Source organism: Lonchura striata, chromosome 1, assembly GCF_050655825.1.
Source record: "Lonchura striata isolate lonStrDom1 chromosome 1, ASM5065582v1, whole genome shotgun sequence".
Taxonomy (NCBI): domain Eukaryota; kingdom Metazoa; phylum Chordata; class Aves; order Passeriformes; family Estrildidae; genus Lonchura; species Lonchura striata.
Window position 1 is genome coordinate 26,393,902 of NC_140703.1, and position 13,317 is coordinate 26,407,218.

At 37.2% G+C, this 13,317-nt stretch overlaps 1 protein-coding gene across 23 annotated transcripts in view; it reads right to left on the bottom strand.

The window, feature by feature from the left end:
* ZBTB20 (zinc finger and BTB domain containing 20) overlaps nucleotides 1-13,317 on the bottom strand; it is a 503,540-nt gene that overhangs the window by 406,218 nt on the left and 84,005 nt on the right. For 22 of the 23 annotated variants that reach the window (XM_021548925.3, XM_085591313.1, XM_085591318.1 and 19 more), the window contains exon 2: nucleotides 10,616-10,675. The gene's annotated coding sequence lies outside the window, so the exon portion shown is untranslated. The remainder of the gene's footprint in view (nucleotides 1-10,615; nucleotides 10,676-13,317) is intronic. The other variant, XM_085591417.1, reaches the window with a different exon arrangement.

The window sequence follows — 13,317 nt, forward strand, 5'->3', positions numbered from 1 at the left end:
AGAAGACACGCAATTTTTTCTTAATGCTGCAACAAACTAGCCTTTAAATTTGTATTTACTCTAGTAAATTGTTCTTTAACCTGTGATTTCACTAGCTGGCAATAATTTTGGACTGTTGCTCAGAAGACAACTCTTTGCTTTGCTAACTACCTGTTATGATGTGTAAGTCACTGCAGAATTTAGCCATGTAAGTTTTGAAAGCAATTTGCAGCTCTGAAACAATTTTGAAATATTTCTTCAAATTCTATGCTGTCAAAACTCAATAAAACTGCAAAAAGCACATAACATCTATAAACACTGCAGCTGGCTACACAAAAAAGGGTATAGAGTAAGGGTTGGTATAGAGCAAGGGTTATCAGAGCAGGAAATCACTGTTAATTACTAAACATTGTTTCTTGAAGCATAATACCCCTACCTGGGAACTATACATTCCTACCTATACATCATATCAGTATCTAAAAAAAAAAAAAAAAAAAAAAAAGAAACCAAAAAGATAAGTTAAACAACTTAACAAACAAGGTATTCACTGCTTAGAACCTATCTGCAGATTTTCAACTAACAACTTCACTCTTCCCTCCCCTTCTTTCAGCAAAATGTGGAACTGTGAGCATTACAAAGATTGAATTTCTTTTCATAAAAAGTTAAGGGCTAATACTCAGTAGAAGACAATAATAATTTTGTGTTAAAATATCTACATAATAAGATGGTAAATTTCCACCTTGCACATTAAATACTAGTGTACTAAAGTTTCTCCTATGCCTGTGGTTTGGGCAATGCTCTGCTCAGGAAACTCAGGATAAATCTCTCCTCGGATTTTTCTGGTGTAAACTAGCCCAACAAAAGGGACTTTTATTCTGATATGGCTAAACCAAAAACATACTCCAGACAGATATAAAAGGAAAACAGAATATACCCCAAAAACAACAATCACACCACCATTATGTATTCAAATTTAAAGTATTTACAGGATTAAGCAGTAGCAGCCCTAACATGATAAGACATAGTATGGCCTCATCCTGCAAGCCTCTCGTATGAATAATCCTAAGTGTGTGCAGACCCTTGCAGCAGTTGTTAAGTGTAGAAAACTATGAAATTTGGGAGGAAACAGATAAAAAAGCTGAAGCACAGAGCAACAATGTAACTCACTTAAAATTCTACAGAAAACAAATAGAAATTCATAAATTAAACTATTTCTGACTTTTAATCTTTTCTGTGGGACTCAAGATCTATCCCATGAGAATAAGCATAAAAAAGCAAAAGCAACCCCTCCCTTGACATTTTATTATATTTCTATAGTCGTCTCAATTTACCAGATCAATTGCATTTGAAAATGCAGCTATTAAACCATAAGTAGACCATCTTTGGAGCCTTTGTTTGTCAATTGCATCAAACAACAATTCTTCTGCAGACAAGAAATCAGACTGTATTTTTACAATAATTGCAAGTCATTTCTAGGAAGAAAGAGGTAGCAGCAATACCCAAGGAAATAAAATAACACACTTTTGTGCTTTCCCATCAAACCCGATAGTGGTAGGGGCTTAAATCAGTCAGAGGCAGCTACGCATGAGAGATTGCACTCTGCAGGCTCTATCTGTCAGAAGTCAAGGATACACGTCCATGATTTATCATACTTTTCATGGTAATTAGCTAGAGTGCCATTTTGCTTCCAGTAGCATCACTCAACTTTCTTTTTTTAATTTGGTCTTTTTTTTTTTTTTCTGCAAATGAATTTACATATTTCTCAGTCTCTCATCCCCTACTATGTTTTATTTATGAATATAGGCCTTGCTGATGGTAACTTTAATGTGAAGAAAGTAGTAATTAGTGTACCTATCTGCTACGTTAATCCCTTTTCCACAATGTCTGCAGAGAAGTTTAGGGTAAGTAACAGTTTGCAGTCAATATTAGGTTTAATTATGCTTAATGAGGGGAACTATCTCTGTTTACTAACTGCACCTAGGTGTGTAGCTTCTATATGAGTTTTTCTCCCAACCTCATTCCACACTGTTAATAGTGCCACTGTGCAGGGTACTTGTGGTGCTTTAATCTATAAAACTTCTCCAGGAGAGCCAAGCAAGTGGGGCACCTGCTACAACACATATGCAGAGGGAGCAGAATGGCCTTAGAACAATGACAGCTTTGTGTAAGGAAAAAGTTCTACCATCTCACATTTTGTGAATGCAGTGCACTGGAGAAAAGAAGTTTAAACTCCCAGAAAGCCCATAGATGTTCCTCAAGGTTCTCCTCTTAAAAACTAGAACAAAATAAAATAAATAAAATAAAATAATTTTCCCTGGTTTTCAGGGATAATGCACTTGAATATTTCCTGTAAGAGTTACTGTGATCTTTTACCTCATTGAAAGCTGTGTTAAGAATTTAATACCCTGAAGTTGTACAAACGAATGAAGACTTCCAGTTGTATTTCATGTGTAGATATATTCCGTAACTGAAAAGATTCTCAAGGCAACTGAAGATGACAACAGTGTTGTCTTAGAACTCCATACCAGCAAGAGGTCAAAAACAAAGCCTCAGATTGAAACCCAGTTCTACTTCACTGCCCTGTTTTCAGCATCTGTACAATGTTGTTACTTCAGTTTTCCTAATGTGAAGATCTAAATTTCAGTTTATTTCAGTACTTTTTGCCATAACATTTTCCTTTGTGATTTCATGTATTATCCCCTAAAGAAATTCATGCAATGGGAATTTTAATACATATTTATAACTACCTATAAAAAATGTACCTTCCAAAATCTTTGATTTCCTAGGATGCATAGATTCAGGGGGTTTTGTGTATGTGCACAAGGGACCAAGTTTGCAGGACAAGTGCTGAAAAACAAAGCTGTTTGATTTCCAATAAGAAATGGAAGTGGAACACAGAGAGAAATTGTTCTGTAAATGGAGAGGTTACTTCATTTGATTTTTTCAAAGCAGTAAGAAGCAAGTTCTGCATTTCATTCATATCAGAGAAATGTGACATTTCCTCAGACATAGCTTAGGGGTTTTATTTTTTCTTTTGCCCTAGTGAGCACTCTGCATGAGTCCACACATTCCCTCCTTAGTTTTGCCATTGGCAAGACTTTAAGGAAAAAAATCTATGGTTAGAAAATTGATCAAAAAAGCAGGAAAAACTTCTGCTAAATCATGCTTTTTGTTTTTAAAAACCCACGCATTTTACGATTACTTGATTGACAAAATAGAAGTAAAGTATGATTTTATTTAAATGCTAAACTCTGTAATCCTACAAGCTATGTCCAGATCAACTGTACATAGCTTTGACTGTACAGGTTTCAAAATCTAAGCTCAAGGCTTATATGTACTTTTCCTACAATATGCCAAACTAACACTCATATTACCAGACGTTAAAGAAAAGGATTCTAAAGGAGAAGTGTGATTTTTTTAACTGATGTTCTTCCCCATCAACACAATGTTCAAAAAGATGTGATCTGAAAATGTAAATACAAGTTTAACAACTCTGTAAAACTGTTAATAGCTACATAAGAAGAAAGAAAAGATAACAGTATTCAAAGTGAAAAAATACCTCTTTTCAATATATTCTTCCTTTTACTGTTTAAGATATCAATATTCAGATAAACATGGATTTCATTATGAGATGAAAATTATTTACAGGCACATATATTCTTCAGAAAATTGATGAGATTTTGTACCAAGAAGAGAGAAGAAGAGGTCATGTCACTTCTTGAATACAAAGTCCAGCATCTTAAAACTCTACAGAATGACTCTGAGGATCTGAAGAACTTAAAGAAGTCATAATTTAAAGGCTAGATTATGAAGCTAACTGGAGAATGAAAACAGCACTTAATACAACAACACCGGGAGAGGGCATATTCAAGTTACTTCTCACCTGCTGCTGCCTTTCAGTAGTGGCATAAACAAAGCCTGGGTAACTTAACATTAATCTATTTTACTAAAGCACAGTCCTAGAGTTAGAGATAACAGGATCACCTGCAGGCCATGGATTTCAGTGTACATACATGAGCAACTGTCTCCTCAAAATTCTACAGGCAGTTCTCCAATCTATAGGAAGCAGATCTCTCTGAGAGATGGATGAGGGCATTTTAAAAAAATCTGTGCAGCTCTCCACCCCAGACAACTGCTTGGGAAAAAAGTTCCACACTTTTCTGAAGAGCCTGAGAGGATGGTGGGCTTGCTTATTTGGATCAGTCTGGATAATAACTAGGTTTTTCACATTGTAATGTTGCCTCCACATGTCTCTCTGCTAAGAGTCACCAATTATAACAAAGAATAGTGGGAGGATGAAGATTTTTAAAACTAATTGCAAAATAACCAAAGAAAAGCTGTTTCTCAATCATAAAGAGTTTACTTGGGTAAAAAATATTTTTCCCAAGATCTAGTTCAGTTCAGTTACTCCTAAATTAATGAATCTCTGCTGCAGTATAATGCCCTGGCAAAGGGAAAGATGCTTTTTCTTGATGACCTCCAAAGTCATGATAAGAGTCTCCAGTCTTGGTGGAGGAGATAACCTGAGAGTGATTCAGTCTGGTGGCCTCTGGAATCTCAAGGAAGCTTAAAGTTTATATGGAAAGAGTGCATCTCACATTTATAGCCCAGCCAGGCAGGTGGGATTGGAACATTGTGTTTCAGGCACCTACCAATCAAACTGTTAAAATATAACTTACAAGAGAAAGCTTAGACAGAGCTACTGACATGTTGGGGCAGACCCATCTCATAAAAAAACCCCAAACATTTAAATGTGCCTATGAACATAATTGTAAAGATATTTTAATTCAGAGGAAGGAAGAAGTTTCAGATCAAAGTTCTGCAGCTAATGACCACAACTCAGATTTATAAAAACTTATGTAATTAAAATGCTCTATAAGTGACTAAGGAGCAACATTTTTACCTCATTTTTTCTTTTTTCAATATTGATTTCTTGACAGAAAAAATACAAGTTTTCAGCTGCTTTTCTCTCAGAAGAGCCTCTGCCTATTTTCATGAATTCTCTCTGCCATGCCAAAGATGTGCCTTTGGAAGGCATAGAGACCTGTATAATCCCCCAAGTCCTATTAATATCAGTTAATATCAATACAAGTTTAATTCCAAAGACTCAAAGTGAATTACTAAAATGGCCTCAAAGCTGTTTTTCAGAGTCAAATGGTTTATCTCATCTTCTTGGCACTAAAATGTGCTGCTGCCACAGAAGTGGTCCAGTTCCCACAGCTGCTGACTTCTTGCTGTCTCTCATTTTGTTTTCTGCCATTGCACTTGTGGTGCAGGAGGAATAGGAGTTGGTCTTTTAATAACTCACAGTGCTGAGAACACTGAGTTATGTAGGAAGTTGTGCAGGAATGCTACTCTGCTCATCAAACTACTGTATAAGGGCTGGCTTTGACTGGAAAGCTTACAAAATGAACAACAAAAGCACCTGGGTGTTCAGCAGCAGCATCACAGTGTGCCCACACAAATGTCTGATTCAGGAAAACAGATGTCCATCTACTTAAAGAGGGGACAGAGAGACAAAGAGGCAGATACTAACACAGAAAGGGAAGGAAATAGAGAAAATAAATAGAGAGAAGGAAAGAAGGAGGGAGGGAGGGAATTATTTCACCATACTACTCAGTGAAAGATGTATCTCCTGAACTTTGCAGGACACAGTAACATTTGAAAAAAATCTTGAACTGCCAGATGGAGGATTTTACCCTCTCTTTTACAATTAATTCTTTGTCAAGCTACATTCTACTTTTACAGAAAAACAGAGAAGCCAAGTCTTCCCTGTTTTAAAGACAATGGAATAGAAATCAGCCAGGAGAAGAAGAAAAAAAAGTCACTGTCCTGAGCTATCCACTGAAGAAAATTAACTTTCCCAAAACAAACACCAGAGATATTAAAGCTCAGTACTTTAATCTGTCTGGACACCTGAATGTGATATCTGGAAAGCAAAATTGCTATTTATCCTTTCCAAAGAATGTAAATAAGTCACTGGCACAGAATAAAGAATTCAAAGTCAAATTATGTTCTATGTGGCAAAAGTGGCAAGTTGCACCTGTGCCATGTCATCCAGATACTACCAGATGATTTGCATTCAGATGAAGAAAATGAGAATGACTAAAGTTTCTTCTTGGCTTTGACCCAGGCACACATCTGATCAGAGTCCATGGTAGCTAAATATCTTGTTCTGAATCTTAAAGAACTTCCCTGGCATATACTTCTTGCCACCACTTTTTCACTCTCAGTGAAGAGAGATGTTATCTTTTTTATAGAGGAGGTATCAGGTCATGGTCCATGGCAAATCAACATGAATCACAGGCCACATGATTCAAATGTTCTCTAAGAAAGAGAATTTTAGCATCCTGAAACTCCATGCTTACAGCACTGAACAAGGAAACCAGTGTGTTGATTTAAGAGGCCAATCCATTCACATTCATTATCAAAAACAGTAAAAGAGGAAGAGTAAAATATTACCTGTGACTTACACCTAAAACCAGGCACACTGGCCTGGCACTGTTAGTTTTACTAGAATATCTGCTGTATAACACAAACAGATATGCATGCAGGTAAACATAAAACACACATGCACACACAATACTGAATTTTGGGCTCAGGCTCTGGTAAGCCATGTTCCCCAGGCACAAACCAGCAATGAAAGAACAGGGAAAAGTCAGTGTAATGGTTAACTAGCCCAGTGGGCTATTATTCATCACAAGCAGAGAAACAGCAGTGCAGACTGCAATGCTGGTCCCCTCTCCCTCTGGAATGCTACTGGATGCCTGGAATTTAATTCAGTAGTGGAAAAAAAACCAGCAAGTGCAGTGTCAACATAAGAAAGAAGCTGAATTTCACCTCCTGGAGCTGCAAGTAAGGAGGACCTCCACATGAGAGCAGAGATTTCCTGTGAAGCTTGATGTTGAAAGAACATGACAGATTCTAGTATCAACATTTATCAAACCTAAATGCATTTGTTAGGATTAACAAGGTTATTGGTATCAGATGTAGGCAACTATTCCCTATACAGCAGCAAGTGATCAATTCTTGTGGCAACTGGCCAAGTGTCAATGTTGGTAGCTGCAACCATGGCCCTAGGACTGCAATGAAGTGTTAAAGTGCATCCATTCAGGTGAAAGGCTAAACCAGGAGAATTCCTACAGCCTATCAGGAAAATTCCGTCAAACTCTTCCAACTCTTTCAAAGTCTTTTACAGCACTGCATTAAAAGTGAACGTACCACAACATCCACTGTTATCACTTCCAGTGCTACCTCAGTGAGCATTTTGCACAGTGGCAATACATTACTGCCTAGACTTCAGCTTGAAAAGACAAATTTCATCTGTTTTTCCCTAGGTTTCAATGATTTAACGTCATCAGCCATGGCAGAAAGGACAATCAAAAATTCAAGTTTATTTTTTATGTTTCAATAAAAGCATTGGCTTCTTATTTAAGAAGACCTTGAAATACACGGTTGAGAAAAAAAAACACACCAAAAGAAAAGCAGATTCTTGCGTTCCTTAAACTCACTTTCCCTCTGAAAGGGTTTGCTTTGTGTATGGATAATTCATTTACTTTAATTATTTTGAAGTGCTTCCATTTGAGTGGATAGAAGTCAAGTATCCACAACACCAAAGTGGGTCCTAGAATTAGATGTTGTAAACAAAATGTTCTGCTGCAGTGGCCCAAATCCACACAAGCAGTAAGACTTGAGTATTTTGGCTTTTTCACAAAGTGCACCCAGATCCATGAGAATGTATTACAGGACTTACATTTTATGGACAGGTCATATCTTTCTAATTAGGAGCTTCAGTTATTACCCTTTGTTGGATGTTTTCAGTCCAGTTAGCTTTCTGGTTAATTAGGTACACACACTAAAAACAACAAGAAGAAGAAAACAAGCCAAGAAGGTCCTAGGAAAACTTCATATGGAAGTGTTTGGACATAGTTATGAGCACACATCCATACAGAAAAGTGGAGGAATCTAAGGAAAATACACAGGATTATCACTTTACAGTCACTGCACACTGACTTGAACAAGAATTCAAAAAATAAACACATCTAACATTTAAATCCCAGGCTGCATATTCAATGACACCTCTTTTCTCATGAGTGCATGTACACTTAAAACCAAAAGCCCAGCAGCTGAACATCTACAGCTTTGAGGAATTTCAGTTCTCGATCTCATGGCAAAGCTACCATCCAAACGTTCCACTGTATCCACAGGCTTCTACTACCACATTCTGATTTAAGGACACAAATGCAAGAAAACTAAAACCAAATACAGAGCAAGCAGTTGAAATTAAGTCTGTGCTACCCATCCCTTCACAGATACAAAGATGTGATGTAGGTAGGCATCTGGAGAAACAGAAGATATCTTCTCTGGTATGTCTCATACCTTAGGTCTCCCCATTTTCAAACTGCATTCCTGTGCTTTGTACAAATTTCCACATACCTGTATAGCTCATCTGCACTGTTGCCCATAGTTACACCTAGTATTTACAGGTAAGCTTGCAGCCTTGTTCCTCCATGTAGGTAAACAAGAGAGGAAGGAAACTGGTATGAAGGAAAGTAGGAAACTATTCTGCACTTACTTGGCTGTAGTTGGTAGCTATATCTTAATAACAGTTGCTTTAAAATACAAGTTGTTACTGAGGTTGGTTTAAAAATCTCTGCCAGTTTTAACATTCAGGTGAAGGTATTGCTGCTGGCTCCAGAATAATTTGCATATCTTATCACTAAATAAAATGTCTGAGGTGTGCACCAATCTGATGAAATTATAAACAAGAGTCCACATAAGTACACATGCCTTCCTGTTTGATTTCAGTCCTGTTCACTCCTCTGTAATAAATCATATGATCATATCATTCTAGCTCGAGGGTTAACTGTGTATGTAAAAAGGAAAATTATTGCAGCCTATTCTTACCCACACTTTACAGCTGAGAACATGACAAAAATGTGATTTTGGGGAGCAAGCAGAAAGCTTATTTTGTGATCATCCATCTCCTCTTTCATTGCTACAAAATTTGTGGAAAATCCTGTGTATTTATGTATTTTTAAAAATAATTTCCCACCCTGAAAGTAAATAAATAAATTAAACTACACCTCTTTTGCTACGAAGACAAATATACATGCCTAACTTTATGTCCTGCAATTAATCTCATGTATTTCAACAGGATTACTCATAATGCTTTAAGTGAAATACAGGTGTAAATCCTTGCAGAATCATGGCCTGAACTGCCAACAGTTATATGGCACAATTAAATCCTAGGTCTAAATGTCTCTACAGAAAGATCAGAAAAAAAAAACTTTAGGCATAGTAGGTAAGAAAATCGACTCCAGGGAGTGACTATGGGGGAAATAGCATTGAGGGTGTTGTCTTCCCGTGGGAAATTCACTTGTCTCCAAATCCTTTCATAAATTCATCTTCTTCCTCTACCATTTACCACCTTCACTTACCACTCTATTCTCTGTCACCAAATATGACTCTCCCTTCCCACACTTCCTCTGCTGCTATGTGGAGGAGATAGGAGATGCATCTTACTCATTCTTTTGCACTGTGAAGCAGGATGAGAGCACAGTCTGGCCTTTACATTAACTAGCAGGGTAATAGAGTTCATGTGCTAATTTACAGGCCTGGGGTGCACAGCTTTGCTCCTTAGCCAGTTGCTGAACTGTTCACAGGCCAGTGTCTCACTGAAAATTGTCCAGTAAACCCTTTGGACAACCCTTAACCTATCACTGGAGTCCATTACAAGAAGCTGCTGGATCAAAATGTAAAAATTACATACTCAAACAGCCATAAACATACATAAATTACACACTCAAGCTGGCCAGCCCTGCCTCCTGAGGAGTAGCCTACCACTGGCTTTTTTCTGCAAATACTCATGAATGGCATGTGAGAAGTTACTCATGATCAGGTTTTTTACTAAAATCCACGGCTTACGCAAAGACTTCTGCTTGCAAATTAACTCAGTCGGAAATACTAACTAAAATGCCAGGAAAACAAAGTCAATCCCTTAAAAGTTCAAATGACTATTTGTCACAAACATTTCACCTCTACTAATGAACTGTAAAAATGAATGATAGAAATGCAAAACTGTATTATGTTTAGCAGTTAACATTTTAATAAGAAGGAGATTAGCAATTTTTAATACCTCCAGTGCTTTGTTATATACAGTAGCACAATAACTGAATATTTTAATTGCTAATTATTTAGACCTCATTCAGTTCTCACTCAGGCAAAACTCCCATTGAGGGACTCTTTCTGAGAAAAGAGCTACAGGATTTGTCTCACTGTAATTTGAAAAAAACTTTATATATCATAAAAACTATCAAGTAATAGTGAGAAAAAAAATCATTAAATCCTTAGCAATATTAAATCCTACTGAAATTCCCACTGACTCTCAACACCAATGTTTTCATATTAAGTAAAACAGATAATTGCAGTTTACCAGTTGTAGCTTACCTGTATAATTTATGCCCAGATATGCTGGTGGCTCTTAAAGAGGTCTAATAATGTTTTGATTCCTCTTACCATATCCCTGCTCTTCTCCTGCGGGAAATCTCAGTTTAGATGGGATAAGGAAACAGCATTTCCAAACAATTATGATGTCAACACCTTCAGAAATACAAACACTACCATTTGGTTTTACCTTTTGACTTCGGCCTCCAAAAGGGTTAAGAGCAGCTCTCAACACTTCTTTCTTATGCTGCTGTAAAGAAAAGAAATAAGTATGTTTGGGGATTTGCACACAAAAAACCTTGAGTTTCCATAACAGTCAAATAGCTGGTGTTCAGTGGGCTAAGTGGGTGGAATGCTGTATATACATAAACATACACCTATCTGAAGGAAGACAAAACAAAATCCTACATGCTTGCATGCAGTGCACAGGTGACAAAAAATAAATTAAATGCATTACTATTTCAAATGTCATGCTAGGCACATGCTTCAGAGAGACAAATTATACAGCTGGACACAAAATAATTTTTTATTTCTTAGTGATTTCTAAGACTCCATGCTTCAAAAAAGTAATTTTATTTCTATTAAATTTACCTTAATTTATCTTAGGGATAAAAACAAATGCATGTCACAACCAAAGTTTTGCCCCTTATGTTTGTCATTCAAATGTATTTTGGAAAAAATTAGAGGTAAGTTCTCTAACATATTGAGTCTAAAGAGTTTCTTTTTTTCTTTTAGTGAAAAACATGTACAACTTTTTCATATTTTCAGCTAGAAATGGCTTTAATGACTAAAATGTTCAGAAAACCTCTCCACAGACTTAATTGAAGAAACAGGGAACCAAAAGCAGACCTAGTACCATATACTGTTAACTACCAAAATGTTCAGAAGTGGCTGAGGAAAAAGTAAGCATTTTGAAGACTGAAAGACAGAGGTGGGCACCCTCCTTCACCAATTCAGAATATGGTTTGAGGACCAGACTGGCACAGTTTCCAGTTCCTGTTATAAGAGGTTCGCTTAGATTACAGTGCTCAAATCCATTCCTGTCAGGTTTTCTGCTTCCTTGCAGGAGTAGTGAGATCTCTTTGTTCCTCTCAAGTGCTGACTTTCCACCTAAGAACCTGTGTCCAAGGAAAATGCCAGGACTAACTAAGACTACTGGTATCCTTTAATAACCAATTAAAAAAAAAAAAATAGAGTTTTAGCTAAATTACTAAAATAATTTAAAAACTAATAAATTGTTTATATATTATAAAAATTATATATATATTTTGCTAGTGGGGGTTCTTCATAGCTAGCCACGGAATTTTCATTCCTGGGATTATAGGTAAGGATAGATTATTCATCTGAATGAACTCATCTTCGGAGTACCTTTACTTATTTAGAAAGAAAGCAAACAAAGTATTGCTTTCTCAAATAAATAAGATATAACAGTAGGCTTTCAAGGCTTATTGTTTCCAAGCCTGACTTCTCACCAGTTCCTGGCTACTACACGGATGCTTCTATTTCTTTCTCTGAGACATGCTCACAATTTCTTTTCAGATCTTGTCATTTTCCTTTTGTTTTCTGGGTGCTTTCTACCTGTGGCCATTACAATCAAATGATGCCTCTAGGAGCATTTGCAGAAATTCCACTATGACAATCCCCCAGCCTATGTGGCTCAGTCCTGAGTGTACTCTGCATGGTCTGCTGGATGGCAGCTTCACTGTTTTCAGGGGGGAAGAACTGTTTATATACATGATTTAAATTAATCAAGCCTTTATTTTGCTTGATCTAAGGCTGCACAACAAATGCTTCAGCCCTCCTATGGTCTGCAGTCACCTGAATAGAGAGAAACACTCGCTGGACAGCGGCTGTTAGCACTTTCCAGCATTACACAAGGACGGTCTGGAACAGTCTGTCAGATCTGCACAGACAATGAATAAAGCAAAGCAGAAGGCCTAGATATTGAGTAATGAGGATGGGGTTTTGACCTTTAAATGCTGCTGGATGGGTTGCACAAGAATATGTTCGATTCAAGAGATACTATTAGGTACAAAATTGTACCTCATCTACCAGCTGCACCACTCTGTGCTTGCTGGCACACGACGTGCTGCAGTGAGAGACGGCTGTGCTGAGTGAGCCCAGTAAGAGAGGGTAGGACTGGGGAGCCTGAAAAGCACGGGAAGAGCATGGGAAAATCTGATCACAAGGTGCGAGAGAAAATTTTCTATTTTAAAACCCATTGATCAATCAGACCTCCAGCAGTGTTTAAGACTCCTGCAAAGGATTAAATCCAATTCAAAAGTCTCCATTTCTCTTCTGTGGTCTCCTGGCGTTTGAAAATTTGTACAACTACTCATGATGACAAGCTACCCTCTTGTCAGCTGTAATTTCTGCCAGAAACTGCTATACAAGAGTCTGTATAACTGTAACAGTTACTTTAGTTTCACAATCATTAATTGATCCTTTCTAAACATTTGAATGCCTGAATTTAATTAGAGGCAACATTTCTGCCACAGTTTTTATAACTGTTTTTATACATGAGTTCAATTAATCAAGCCTTATATTTGAGATGGTAATTTGTTGGACCAAGACAGTTCTTTCCAGGCCATACACTTTGTTTTCAATTCCAACCTCCATGTTTAAACCTTGTGGTTTAACTTAGATCAACAGCTTATTGCTGATTCAGGTTAAATCATATCAAGTAATACCCTCAAAATCTGATGCGCCTGTATGACATCGATGGAGTGAAAAACTCTGCATGCAATTCAGGAAACCACTTTGTTTTCTTCACTTTTACATGAAAGTTAACTCCCTGCACTAAGCAGAGGTGAAGACTTCACAGCAAAGGCTCACTGGAGGCTTACTGGGCTCAAAGCTGTAAGTCTATCAGTCCTCAGAGAGGCTTGAGGT